At 38.1% G+C, this 13805-nt stretch overlaps 1 protein-coding gene and 1 pseudogene across 2 annotated transcripts in view; one reads left to right on the forward strand and one right to left on the reverse strand.

Moving 5' to 3' along the window:
* The window catches only part of OVCH2 (ovochymase 2), a 276389-nt gene that overhangs the window by 21451 nt on the left and 241133 nt on the right, over positions 1 to 13805 (forward strand). The window lies entirely within an intron of this gene.
* Positions 8810 to 9755, reverse strand: LOC147357807 (olfactory receptor 5P1-like; annotated as a pseudogene).

The following is a 13805-nucleotide window of genomic DNA, read 5'->3' on the forward strand; positions in this document are numbered from 1 at the left end:
CCTTGGAAGGAAAGTTATGACCAACCTAGATAGCATATTGAAAAGCAGAGACATTGCTTTGCCAACAAAGGTCCGTCTAGTCAAGGCTATGGTCATGTATGGATGTGATCATGTATGGATGTGAGAGTTGGACTGTGAAGAAGGCTGAGCATTGAAGAATTGATGCTTTTGAACTGTGGTGTTGGAGAAGACTCTTGAGAGTCCCTTGGACTGCAAGGAGATCAGCCCTGGGATTTCTTTGGAAGGAATGATGCTAAAGCTGAAACTCCAGTACTTTGGCCACCTCATGCGAAGAGTTGACTCATTGGAAAAGACTCTGATGCTGGGAGGGTTTGGGGGCAGGAGGAGAAGGGGACAACATAGGATGAGATGGCTGGATGGCATCACTAACTCGATGGATGTGAGTCTGAGTGAACTCCAGGAGTTGGTGATGGACAGGGAGGCCTGGCTTGCTGCGATTCATGGGGTCACAAAGAGTCAGACACGACTGAGTGACTGAATTGAACTGAGCTGACTAATATTCCATTGCCTATATGTACCACATCTTCTTTATCCATTCTTCTGTCAATGAACATTTACGTTGCTTCCATGTATTGGCTATTGTAAACAGTGCACAATGAACACTGGGATACATGTATCCTTTAGGAACATGTTTTTCTCTGGATATGTGCCCAGGAGTGGGATTGTAGGGTTATATGGTAGCTCTATTTTTAGTTTTTTAAGGAGCCTCCATACTATTCTCCATAGTAGCTGTACCAATTTATATTTCCACTAACAGTGTAGGCGGGTTCCCTTCTCCCCACACCCTCTCCAGCATTTATTGTTTGTGGATTTTTTGACGGTAGCCATTTTGCCTGGTATGAGGTGATATCTTATTATAGCTTTGATTTGCATTTCTCTAATAATTAGTGATGTTGAACATCTTTTCATGTGCTTCTTGGCTATTTCCACAGCACCTCTGAAGACTGACCTGAATCAACCGGTTTAATAATCATTTTGAAGGCAATTTTACTGTCTCTTCTCACTATGAGCTCCTGCCACATAATTCACTAACCAACTTGTCTAGATAATAAAATCTATGCAACTATCATCACTTAAATCTAACTCATTCTTAAAATATACTGAATAGATAAAGATTATGTTTCATTTTTTTAAAATGGGAAAATAGTAAATGCAGTCCAAGTCTATGTAAAATTTCACCTGAAAGAGATTTTGTTGTAACAGAAACCAAAATTGTGCCATTAGCTTTGGGACTGAACTAAGTGTAGAAGTGGAAAGAGCCTTGGGGAGACTTTTATTGACATCTGGAAGGTTCTTATAGATAGTGTGGGTTTGAAAAATAGTGAGGAAAATATTTTAAGAATTAAAGAAAAGACACTTGACAGGTAGTAGTGGAGTATTTGTCAGTATAGTCACTTGAGCGTAAATGGAAAATATAAAGGATGCCTTATATACTCTTGAATTTGAGAAGATTTCTAAGAAGAATGTAAAAAATTCTATCTAGTGTCTTATAGTTGCCTGTGCTAAAATGTAAGAGAGTTGTGAACTACAGAAGGATTTTTTGGTTCTTTTGAAAAAATTTAAAAACATAAAAGGGAGCCGTATCTTGCTGAGTTTGAAAATAAGGCTATTTCTTACTCCCATTATCTTCCAGAAAAATATTCTCAAGGTAAGAAATGGCTTTAGATCAAAGATCAGATCTGGTTTGAGCTGTAAGAGCCTTTGTTAAGACTTCAGAAAGATCTAAGACCTCACTGACTCTTTCAGCTATACGAAAGTCATTCTAAGAATCTTAATGGCATGTTTCATAGACTTTTTTTTTAAAGCAGTTTAAAAAATCTCAAGGGGATTTTCTCACAAAATACCAGAGGAAGAGTTATTTGAAAGAGATTTATGGGTATGGATTTTGTATAATGGAATCAATTTAAATTTGATACACAGAAAGCCCACAAAGTTGTTTTTAATAGCTGTATTGACATATAATTCACATTCCATGCTAGTCCCCCATTTAAAGTGTACAAGTCAATGATTTTTAAGTATTCACAGATATATGCAGCCATCATCATGGCCTATTTTAGAACACCTTCATGACCTTCTATAGAAATCCTGTATCTTTTAATGTCATCTCAGATGCCCCTGGCCATAGGCAACCACAATCTATTTCTGTCTCGATAGATTTCCTTATTATGAACATGTCATGTGAGTAGAATCCCATAATATGTGGTCTTTTGTGACTGGCTTCTTTCACTTAGCATAATGTTTTCAAGGTTTATTTATGTTGTAGGATGCATCAGTACTTCAACACTTTTAATGGCTGAAAAATGTCCCGTTGCATAAGACCACTTTTTATTTATCTACTCTTAAGTTGATAGACCTTTGACTTGTTTCTTCCTTTTTTTTAAATTAATTTTTTAAATTGATGTTTCTTCCTTTTGTATGCATGCTAAGTTGCTTCAGTGGGTAGTGTTTGACTCTGTGCGACCCTATGGACTGTAGCCTGCCAGGCTTCTCTGTCCATGGGATTCTTCAGGCAAGAATACTGGACTGGGTTGTCATGCCCTCCTCCAGGGGATCTTCCCGACCTAGGGATCGAACCTGCATCTATTATGTCTCCATTGGTAGGTAGGTTCTTCACCACTGTGCCACCTATCTATAAGACTCTACTGATACAGGGTAGAAAATCTGCAGTAAATACTTCTGTTCATAAAGATGGAATACAGGAGTCACATAGAAACACCAGCCCATAGAAATTTTAAAATCCACAAGACACATGTTGCTATTTTTCTGATCAGAGTCCAATCCTACTCCCTGTAATAAGTCTCTGTGGCTCTTAGCTCTTCCTTTTGGGCTTTTAATTCTGTCCTCTGAATCACTCTTCCTTTTCCAGGGGTCGCAAAGAGTTGAACATGAATGAGCAAGTGACCACATACACACAGAAGTCATTATTGAAGAAATGAGACAAATGCAACCAGAATTTCTGCCTCGCAAAATAATGCCTATAATAATATGATTTTGAGTGACTTGTTACACAACTATAGTACATCACTTTTCTTCAGCTAATGTAATTCCCTAAGCCTCCAAATTTCAGAGATATCTTCAACTCTTTTTATTTTTAAACTTCCACACTAATTCATCAGCAATTCCTTTTTGGTCCTTTACATAAACTGGATCTTGAACAGGTGAATTTCTCTCTGAGTACACTGCAACCCCCCTAGCCTAATGCATCGTCATCTCAGATCTTGACCATTAACCTTATTGGTCCTCTACTTCCACTTCCCTACAATCAACTTTGAAAACAACCAGAGTAAACTTTAATAATATATTCACATTAGGTTAGTAGTTTCTTTTTTTAAAAAATTATTGGCTTCCTGTTCCTTTTGCAACAAAAGTCAAACACTTTGCCATGGTTGATGAAGCTCTCCATGAACTGTTTCTGTGTATCTCTTTCCTCCTGGTTTACCATGGCCTCTCTATTGCTTGAGATTGTCAGAATCTTTGTACTAGCTGTTTTCTGTCTAGCAGTTTTTCCTCTGGTCTCTATATCAGTGGGTCTTTCTTATATTTCAACATTCTACTCAACTACCACCTGCAAGTGGCCTTCCTTGTCATACTCTCTAGGAAATCACTCGCACCGTTACAATTACCGTCTATAAATTATACCATCCCAATTTACTTGTTTCTTCCAACCACTTATATGTTCTATATTTACATGGTTTATTTATCCTCTAGAGTCTCTCCCTTCAAAATCTAAACTGCATGAGAACTCTGTGCCATTACACATTATATATCTGTTCAATTTATCAACATATCTTCAGTGCTTACTCAGTTCTTAGAATATAATAGAGGCTCAGCAAGTGTGGATGAATGCCTATCCCACATCTGCACATAAAATAACCTAAAGACCTTGATCAAATGCTCCTTTTGTATACTGAGGTCACAATGTCAGGAAATTATCAATGTTTGAGGTCCCTCCTCCACTTCTCCCCACCATTTCTCCTAAAGATGCCAAGAGATATATGTAAATTTTAACTGATCAGGAAATTATTTTTTGTCACAGTAATTCCCATTTAGCAAAGCTCGGATATCTGATGTGAAATACAGAGACCTATGAACACTCTGCGGAGAAGGCAATGGCACCCTACTCCAGTACTCTTGCCTGGAAAATCCCATGGACAGAGGAGCCTGATGGGCTGCAGTCCATGGGGTCGCTAAGAGTCGGACACGACTGAGCGACTTCACTTTCACTTTTCACTTTCATGCATTGGAAAAGGAAATGGCAACCCACTCCAGTGTTCTTGCCTAGAGAATCCTAGGAATGGGGGAGCCTGCTAGGCTGCCGTCTATGGGGTCACACAGAGTCGGACACAACTGAAGTGACTTAGCAGCAGCAGCAGCATGAACGCTCTGAGATATGGGTCCAAAATGTCCAGAGGGAAACTGGTTCTATATTCAGGACTTTTATTTTATTTTATTTTTGCTATTATTTTCTTTTTTTAAAATTAATTTTATTTTATTTTTAAACTTTACATAATTGTATTAGTTTTTCCAAATATCAAAATGAATCCGCCACAGGTATACGTGTGTTCCCCATCCTGAACCCTCCTCCCTCCTCCCTTCGCATACCATCCCTCTGTTGCCCTGAGTGTCTTTTGAGGTGTAAATGTAATATTGGATTTATTATAAACACCATTTCTAATTGTCCTGTAAAAATCCCAAATGCATCCTGACTCCCATGACTCTTTGGAACTTAGTAACATAACTTATGTTACTTATGTAACATAACTAAGTTCCAAAAAGTCATGGGAGTCAGGATGCATTTGGGATTTTACAGGACAATTAGAAATGGTGTTTATAATAAATCCAATATTACATTTACACCTCAAAAGACACTCAGGGCAAGAGATGATATCGATTAAAGGTGAAAATGTGAAGCCATATATTGCTGAGACTACTCCTGTGTTTAGAATGTGACAAGATCAAATGGAAGCTTGTAAACCTGAATAGCCTTGCCCTGGAGGACCTTTTCATATGTTATGGTGATGGACTGAATAATTATTAATGACCCAGTGAAATTCTAACTTCATTCGTTTATGATCATTTCTGTGAGGGGTCCATAGCCACATACAAGGGTGTGGAATGTGACATAATAGAAATAAATCTTTGGTCTCTATCCCCAGTTCCTAACACAGGGCTCTAAAACTCTTGTAAGTTCCTTAAAGACAGGGGTGCTGGATGCATCCTTTGTTCAAATATTTGTTCTTTAACCCTGGTTCCTGACACAGGGCTCCAAACCCTTGGAACTTCTAGTGGGTATCATTTGTTTGAATGAGGAGACCCTCGGTGGGATTCTGTATAGCTTCTGGATGAGGGCTGGTCATCAAAAAGACCAAACCATGATGAGAAGCTTTGAACTTTATGTCCACACCCTATTCTGCAGTGAGGATGGAGAGGATGAAGACTGATTACATAGCCGCCACGAAAATACTAAACTGTGTTGTGCTTCCAAGTTGAACAGATCCACATGCCAGAAGGGTTGTACGCTCTGACTTTCTGGTGATGGAAGCTCCTACCCTGAAACCCTTTCAGACCTGGTGCATTATATCTATCTGATTGTTAATTTGTCCTTTATAATATCTTTTATGATAAACTAGAAAATGTAAGCAAATGTTTTCAAGAGTTTTGTGAAGCCATCCCAGCAAATGATCAAACCTGAAAGATTGTTGTGGGCCTCCCTGGCTTTGTAGCCAAGTTGGACAGAAGTGGGAGACCTGGAGACCTGTTGCTTACAGCTGGTGTCTGGAGGGAGGGCAGAGTTGTAGAACTGAGCCTTATATCTGTGAACTCTGACAGTACCTCCAGACAGTCATGTCACAACTGAATGAAAGAATAGAGCTTCAAGTTCATATCTAGATATTTAAGCTACATATTATTTTTCAACTGGTTGGTATGGAAGGCAAAATCACTACATATTTTTGTAAAATGTGCTGTGGAGAATAATGGATCCCATTAACCATGATTTAATAATTTTATGTGTTTTAAATGATCTTTGTTACCTTTTAGTATTTGTTATATATTTTCCACTTAAAATTTGTGATATTATAGATAGAATACACTTTATTGTGGTACATTATAAATATTTTCCATTTTATTAGTTTTTAAATTGTTTTCCATGCCTCACTTCTCTTGCTCCATTTTGCTGAGACAAGGGCTTTTATGATCAAAGTGTTGCTTCCAGGTGCTTTAAAGAGTTGCCTCAGTATTTGTTCTGATAGGAATTCCTATACTCCAGAAAAATCTCTCCTCACCTTTCCAGTTGTGATGTTAATATGGGTGGCTTATTATATAAGAAATACACTTTAGTACAATCTTAGACAACATTTCTAGCCTTTAAAATATATTCTAATCTCTTAATAAATCTAGATTGTGGAACTATAGCTGTTGTTAACATATTAGTTGCAATGCTTAGAATTAAAAGATGCTCTTTAAAATTCCTACAGATAAGGAAGACTACATTGTACCAGATGGGAGTGTTTGTTATTAACGTGTTTAAATATGAGTAGACTTCCAGTCAAATCATGTGATTGTGGTGTCCAGACCTTATTTTCTATAGATAGATAGAAATCAATCCAGTTTTCACATTCATTTCCTTTTTTTTTTTTGGAGTCTTCACAACCTAGATCTTCTTGGGGTAGAGTTTGTTCAGAAGACTTAAGAAAGGAACAGTTTAGTATTGCTGATCCTGCTCAGATCCTTTAGATCAGTGACAGTGCTGAGGTCATTGGACTGATTGTGGCTCAGAGTTTAGATCAAGGGCATGGAATCCAAGGACTTGATGCTGTTAAATCTAGAAGAATTGAGTTCACATCTCTCCAGACAAACTCTTGGTACTCTCTAGCACTCAATATACTCATCTGTAAATTGAGGCAAATTTATGACACCAGGAACATGGGATTACTGTGAAAAATTAAATGGAGAAGCATAGTGGTTTTGGATCTAGGCTTTCTAGATTCAAACAGTGGTCCCACAACTTCCTAGCTGCATGATTTTGAGTGATCTACATGATGTCTCTGTGCCACAGATGATTCATTTGTAAAATAGAAATAATAGTACTATTTCACAGGGTTTTGGGGGCTTCCCTAGTGGCTCTGTCAGTATGCAGGAGATGTTGGTTCAAATCCTGGGTCTGGAAGATCCCCTGAAGAACGGCATGGCAACCCACTCCAGTATTCTTGCCTGGAAAATCTCATGGACAGAGGAGCCTGGTGTGCTACAGTCCATGGGATTACAAAAAGTTGGACATGACTGAACCAACTGAGTTCCCAAAGGATTTCTATGAGAAGTCAGCCAGTTAACATCCCATGTGCTTAGAATAGGGTTTGGCACATAGTTAAGTACAAATTTTGTTTGCTAAATAAATGAAAGAAAAAATCCTAGAAACCCACAGGTGGGTTATTATTATTATACATAATATTGATAATTATTAATATCATTTTACTGATTTAAAGTGTCTCCCAGCTGGTTTACAAGTGTATAAAATTGAGAGTTAGAAGTAATATATTTTTAGTACAGCTATTGTGGAAAACAGTATGGAGGTTCCTCAGAAAACTAAAAATAGAGTTGGCATATGATCCAGCAATACCCCACCTGGTCATATATCCAGACAAAGCTATAAATAAAAAAGATAATGCATCCCTCTGTTCATAGCAGCACTATTTATAATAGCCAAGGCATGGAAAAACCCTAAATGCCCATTGACGCATGAATAGATTAAAATGTGATGTGTGTGGGTATACACACACACACACACACATATACATACATACACCAAATAATACCAATTAAAAGGTGCTTACTCCTTGGAAGGAAGTTATAACCAATCTAGACAGCATATTAAAAAGCAGAGACATTACATTGTCAACAGAGGTCCATCTAGTCAAGGCTGTGGTTTTTCCTGTGGTCATGTATGGATGTGAGAGTCAGACTGTGAAGAAGGCTGAGCGCTGAAGAATTGATGCTTTTGAACTGCAGTGTTGGAGACGACTCTTGAGAGTCCCTTGGACTGTAAGGAGATCCAACCAGTCCATCCTAAAGGAGATTAGTCCTGAGTGTTCATTGGAAGGACTGTTGTTAAAGCTTAAAACTCTAATACTTTGGCCACCTGATGTGAAGAGCTGACTCATTTGAAAAGACCGTGATGCTGGGAAAGATTGAGGGCAGGAGGAGAATGGGATGACAGAGGATGAGATGGGTGGATGGCATCACCAACTCAATGGACATCGGTTTGGGTAAACACTGGGAGTTGGTGATGGACAGGGAGGCCTGGCGTGCTGCAGTCCATGGGATCACAAAGAGTCGGATACAACTGAGCAAATGAACTGAACTGAACTGAATATCAATTGTATGTGGAATCTAAAATATGACACAAATGAATATATCTGTGAAGCAGAAACAGACTCTCAGACATCGAGGACAGATTTGTGGTTTCCAAGGGGGAAAGGGAGCAGAGGAGAGAAGGATTAGGAATTTGGGATTAGCAGATTGAAACTAGTATATATAGACAGCGTAAACAACAAGGTCCTACTGTATAGCACAGGAACTATTAATATATATAATATCCTGTAATAACCATAAAAGAAAAAAAATATGGAAAAGAATATATATGTATACATGAGTCACTCTGCTGTACATCAGAAATCACCATAACATTGTAAATCAACTATACTTCAATAAAATTTTAAAAGTATTATGATTTCAATTTAAGCAATTGGTGTGATGCTGCCAAACAGAAATTTCTAGATCACCTGAAATGTTAAGAATGGATCCTAAGAATATATTCTGACACTTGCCTTTCTCAGGGCCTCCTTTACATCTCTGTTCCTCAGACTGTAGATGAGAGGGTTCAACATGGGGATCACCACTGTGTAGAACACAGACACTACTCTGTTCTGCTCAGTTGAGTAACTGGATTTGGGCATCACATAAACGAAGGTAATGGTTCCATGGTAGAGAGTGACCGCGGTGAGGTGAGAGGTGCAGGTGGAGAAGGCCTTGTGTCTCCCTTCAGTGGAGCGCATCTTCAAGATGGTGTTGAGGATGCAGATGTAAGAGAGAGCTATGACAGACACTGTGACCGCAATGATGGAGCCAGAAGAGATGGAAGGGATAATTTCAATGATGGAGACATCTGAGCAGGAAAGTTTCAACAGAGGGGAGAAGTCACAGAAAAAGTGGTCTACCTGATTTGGCCCACAGAAAGACAGAGTCAGTAAGCAACTAGCAAATGTGCAAGCATTGACACACCCACCCAGGTGGGATACCCCGACCAAGTCGACACAGACTCTGGGGGACATGTGGGTGGAGTAGAGCAGGGGCAAGCAGATGGCCACATAGCGGTCATAGGCCATGGCAGCCAGCAGGAAGCACTCAGCTGTCCCAAACATGACAACAGAACAGAGCTGGGCTTCACAGCCAGCAACAAGGAGGGGCAGTCTATGTCTGAGGAATCCTATAAGCATTATAGGTGTGACTGATGTGGAATACCCAATGTCTACAAAAGCCAAATGACTGAGGAAGAGGTACATGGGGGTGTGAAGATGGGAAAAACTTCTTATTAAAGTGATTATGCTGATATTGCCTATTAAGGTGACAACATAAATGCCTAGAAATACCACGAAGAAGAGAACGCGAAGTGTAGGATCCTCTGTTAACCCCAAAAGGATGAACTCTGTCACACTGGTGTGGTTTCCAGCCTCCATGTCCTCTGGGAATTGTTCCTGTTGAGGGAAATGTGAATGTTCATTTGTTTAATGCATTCATTCTACACATTTCCAGTTTTCTTTGGCTGTTCCTAAATTTCTTTGGTTATTCCTCAGAGCTACTCACACTGATTATTTCCTCTTCCTAGTCTGTAAATATGGCACTGTGGATGATTTTTTGATTATTTCTAAATCTACAATTTAGCTCCCCACTTTATTCATTTTTATACTTCCACTGCTAGTGTCCCTACTTTAGCTGAGATCCTGTTCATTTTTCCTTTACATTGATCTCTTTACCTCCTTGTCTTCATACTTGTGTTCTTATAATTCACAATGTATTTGCCAAAGAAATCTCTTCCTGAAATTAAGAGCAAGTTTTGCCAAAGGGATTCTTTTAAGAATGTCATGATTTTTTCAGGCTTTAGGAGGAAACCTAACCTCTCTAGCAGAGGAAAGTGTACACTTTCTGATGTATCCTCTGCATATGACTCTTTGCTTTCTCTGGATATTTCCATCCAACCCTTGCACTAATCCAACCTTCCTCAACTCTTTAGAGTCCCCTCAGTGAACTCTACTCTCTCTGGCCTTTAATCCTTGTTCTCCCACTTGGATGGCCTCAAACCTCCCACCGTCATACCCTGGGTGGCTTCTGCTCATCCTTGAGATTGATTTATCTCCAAATCTGCCTCTGCTTTCTAAGAATTAATCAGAAAACTTTCCTTTGTGTTGATATCACACTTTGAAGATGTCTAGACTGACATTATTTATAATAGAGTTATGGGTTTTGTTGTTGTTGTTGTTTGTGTGTTTACATTTCACCACCCCCAGTTAATGCAGATTCTCCTTAACAATGGTGTGTTTTATCCCTGTGTCACAAATGAGTAGTGCTTGAGAGCAAAGTGTGCTGAAGAGAAACTTGTTAAATGAATTCATGCATGATTTATACAATATAATGATTATACCATGGGGAACCAGAGATGAATAAAATTTAGGTTCCCTGTTGAGAGAAACCAAGTCTTATAGAAAAGAAAGAGATTAAACATGTATTAGTATATAGAAAGTCTGTTAGTGTGGCATAAATAAAGTAATTGCTTATGTTGTTTCTAAATTGAATAATTATATTGGGGAAAAACACTTGGAAATTAAAAAAAAAACATTCCTCTCAAACTGGCTATTGTCACACAAGTTAACTATTACAAATTTGGTAATTATTTCCAGGAACTTTTTTCCTTTGTATATTTTAATATAACTATTATAACATTGCAGATGAAAGTTTAATGTCATTATTTTTCTTTGCATTTCATATAAAAACTTTGTTGTTTAGTTGCTAAGTCATGTTCAACTCTTTTGTGACACCGTGGACTGTAGCCCACAGGCTCCTCTCTCCATGGGATTTCCCAGGCTGGGAAATTCATGTCTCTTACATTGACTGGTGGGTTCTTTACCACTGAGCAGACAGGGAAGCCCATAAAAAGTTTATTACATTATAATTCCTCACATAGTGTTTGAGAGCTTCATAATAATGAGTCACTAGCCCCCTGGTGGCTCAGACAGTAAAGAATCTGCCTGTAGTGCAGGAGACCCAGCTTCGATCCCTGAGTTGGGAAGATCCCTTGAAGAAGTGAATGGCAACCCACTCCAGTATTCTTGCCTGGAGAATCCCATGGACAGAGTAGCCTGATGGGCTACAGTCCATGAGGTCACAAAGAGTCTGAGACATGAGTGAGTGACTAAGACTTCCACTTCCAGCCCTTAATTTAACCACCCACTGTTTTTGGACACATAACTGTTCTTAACTTTTAACTATAGGAACTATTGTAATCCCACATGTTGAATAAAGTAATAGTGAGGCTAAATATTGTAAAATATGACACATTCCTATTTATTTAAGGCATAATTCAAAAGTATATTCTGTGTTCTCCATTGAGTATTAATATTAATATTAATTAATTAATTAATATTAATATTAAATCAACATGTTAAACTATCTTCATTGTTTTGTTTACTTCTTGGCTGTAGTTTCACTAAAAAGCTTAGTACCTTCTCATGTTTTGCCATTGTGTTGTGACAAAGGCAAAGTTCTTCTGTTTTGAGACAGTCCTGAGAAAGTAGAATTAATGATAAATTATTAAGAGAATAAACAGAAATCACTACAGTCCAATGTAACATTTGGAGCCATATTAAAGACTCAATGAAAATATTAAAAGGTTATACTTATTAGAATGAGAAGTATAGAAATAATTTTAAAATGTTTCTGCAAGCAAGTATTATAAAATGAAATAAGTTAATCTGAGATTTACTCTCGAGATTTGAAAACTTCACTTATGTACATTTTCTTTCCATTAATTTCAGCTAAATGTAGTTAAATTCTGAAGATCTACAAATTCTTTTTACCTGCATTTTCTTTTAATTTTTCACATATAGTTAAAAGAGAATTTTACCTACTATTCAACTTTAACAATCATCAAAATCCATATGGATTTATTTTAATTATGAGGCATATGTTAATAGTGTTGACATATTTGGGGCTTCTGAGGTGGCTCATTGGTAAAGAATCCACCTGCCAATGCAGGAGATTTGGGACACACAGGTTTGATGCCTGAGTCAGGAAGATCCCCTGGAGAAAGAAATGGCAACCCACTCCAGTATTCTTGCCTGGGGAATCTGACAGAGGAGCATGGAAGGCAACAGTCCATGGTATCACAAAGGGTCAAACATGACTGAGCATGCATGCAGGCACACATTGACATATTTGTAATCATGTATATATTACATTTTGTAATTTGCATATTCACTTAGTTTTATCAATCAAGTATGAAGAAAGCTGAGTGCCAAAGAATTGATGCTTTTGAACTGTGGTGTTGGAGAAGACTCTTGAGAGTCCCTTGGACTGCAAGGAGATCCAACCAGTCCATTCTAAAGGAGACCAGTCTTGGGTGTTCTTTGGAAGGACTGATGCTGAAGCTGAAAGTCCAGTACTTTGGCCACCTCATGCAAAGAGTTGACTCATTGGAAAAGACTCTGATGCTGGGAGGGATTGGGGGCAGGAGGAGAAGGGGACGACAGAGGATGAGATGGCTGGATGGCATCACCGACTTGATGGACATGGGTTTGGGTAAACTCTGGAAGTTGGTGATGGACAGGGAGGCTTGGCGTGCTGTGATTCATGGGGTTGCAAAGAGTCGGACACGACTGAGCAACTGAACTGAACTGATGTCCCAATTTCCTGAATAATCTTCATAATTGAAATGCTGGATAGAATATATGTTCAACTCAAGTGTGGTGTTCATGGAGCTTCATATTCTGTCTCTAATAACTTTTCAAAATGTATGTCCTTATATCTTCCTTTCAACTTGTACTTTAGAGTCATGTAACATTAACATTTTCTATTCAGTGTTATTGGTTCTAATTTTTGTAAGACAATATTCTGCTTACAATATTATTTTAATTCTTAAAGCGTGAAACATTTAGCAAAAATGACAAATATCAATACAAATGTCTTCAAAATTCTTGAAAAATTCTTGCTTTAGAATAGAAGAGTATTTAGTATTTCCATTGGTGGGTCTTAGTTCTTTGACAGAATCTCATCTGAGGACTGAGCCAAGCGCTGAGCACGTGTGCTCTTTGCCTTCTGATTCAAGCAGAGTTCAAGGAGACTAACTCTGCATTCACTGTGCACACAGTGTGAGCTTCAGTCTGTGCTGAGAACAGTCATGGAGACTGGAGATGAAAAACTCAGATCCTTCCAGTGTCCAACTGTTGTCACTTCCACATGACACTTAAATCTGTCATTTTTTTGTTTTGTTTTTTGTAAAATGGGAATAATTGTCCCCATAAAGCAACTTTGCTGTGAGATTAAAAGAAATGATATCCATCTGCAAAATCTTTAAAGGTGTTTGGCCAAACATTAGAGCTAAGTAACTATTTTCATTAAGTAAAAATGAAGAGTGGATAGATTTTCAATTATTTAAAATTTTTATGAGAAGTATAAATTTTCTTTCAACACATGTCAGAAAATTTTTCACAAATCCAAAAGAGGTCAGGAAGCAT

Source organism: Bos grunniens, chromosome 15 (genome assembly GCF_055505025.1).
Source record: "Bos grunniens cultivar Pamir isolate PY7600 chromosome 15, Bosgru_T2T1.0, whole genome shotgun sequence".
In the NCBI taxonomy this organism is placed as follows: domain Eukaryota; kingdom Metazoa; phylum Chordata; class Mammalia; order Artiodactyla; family Bovidae; genus Bos; species Bos grunniens.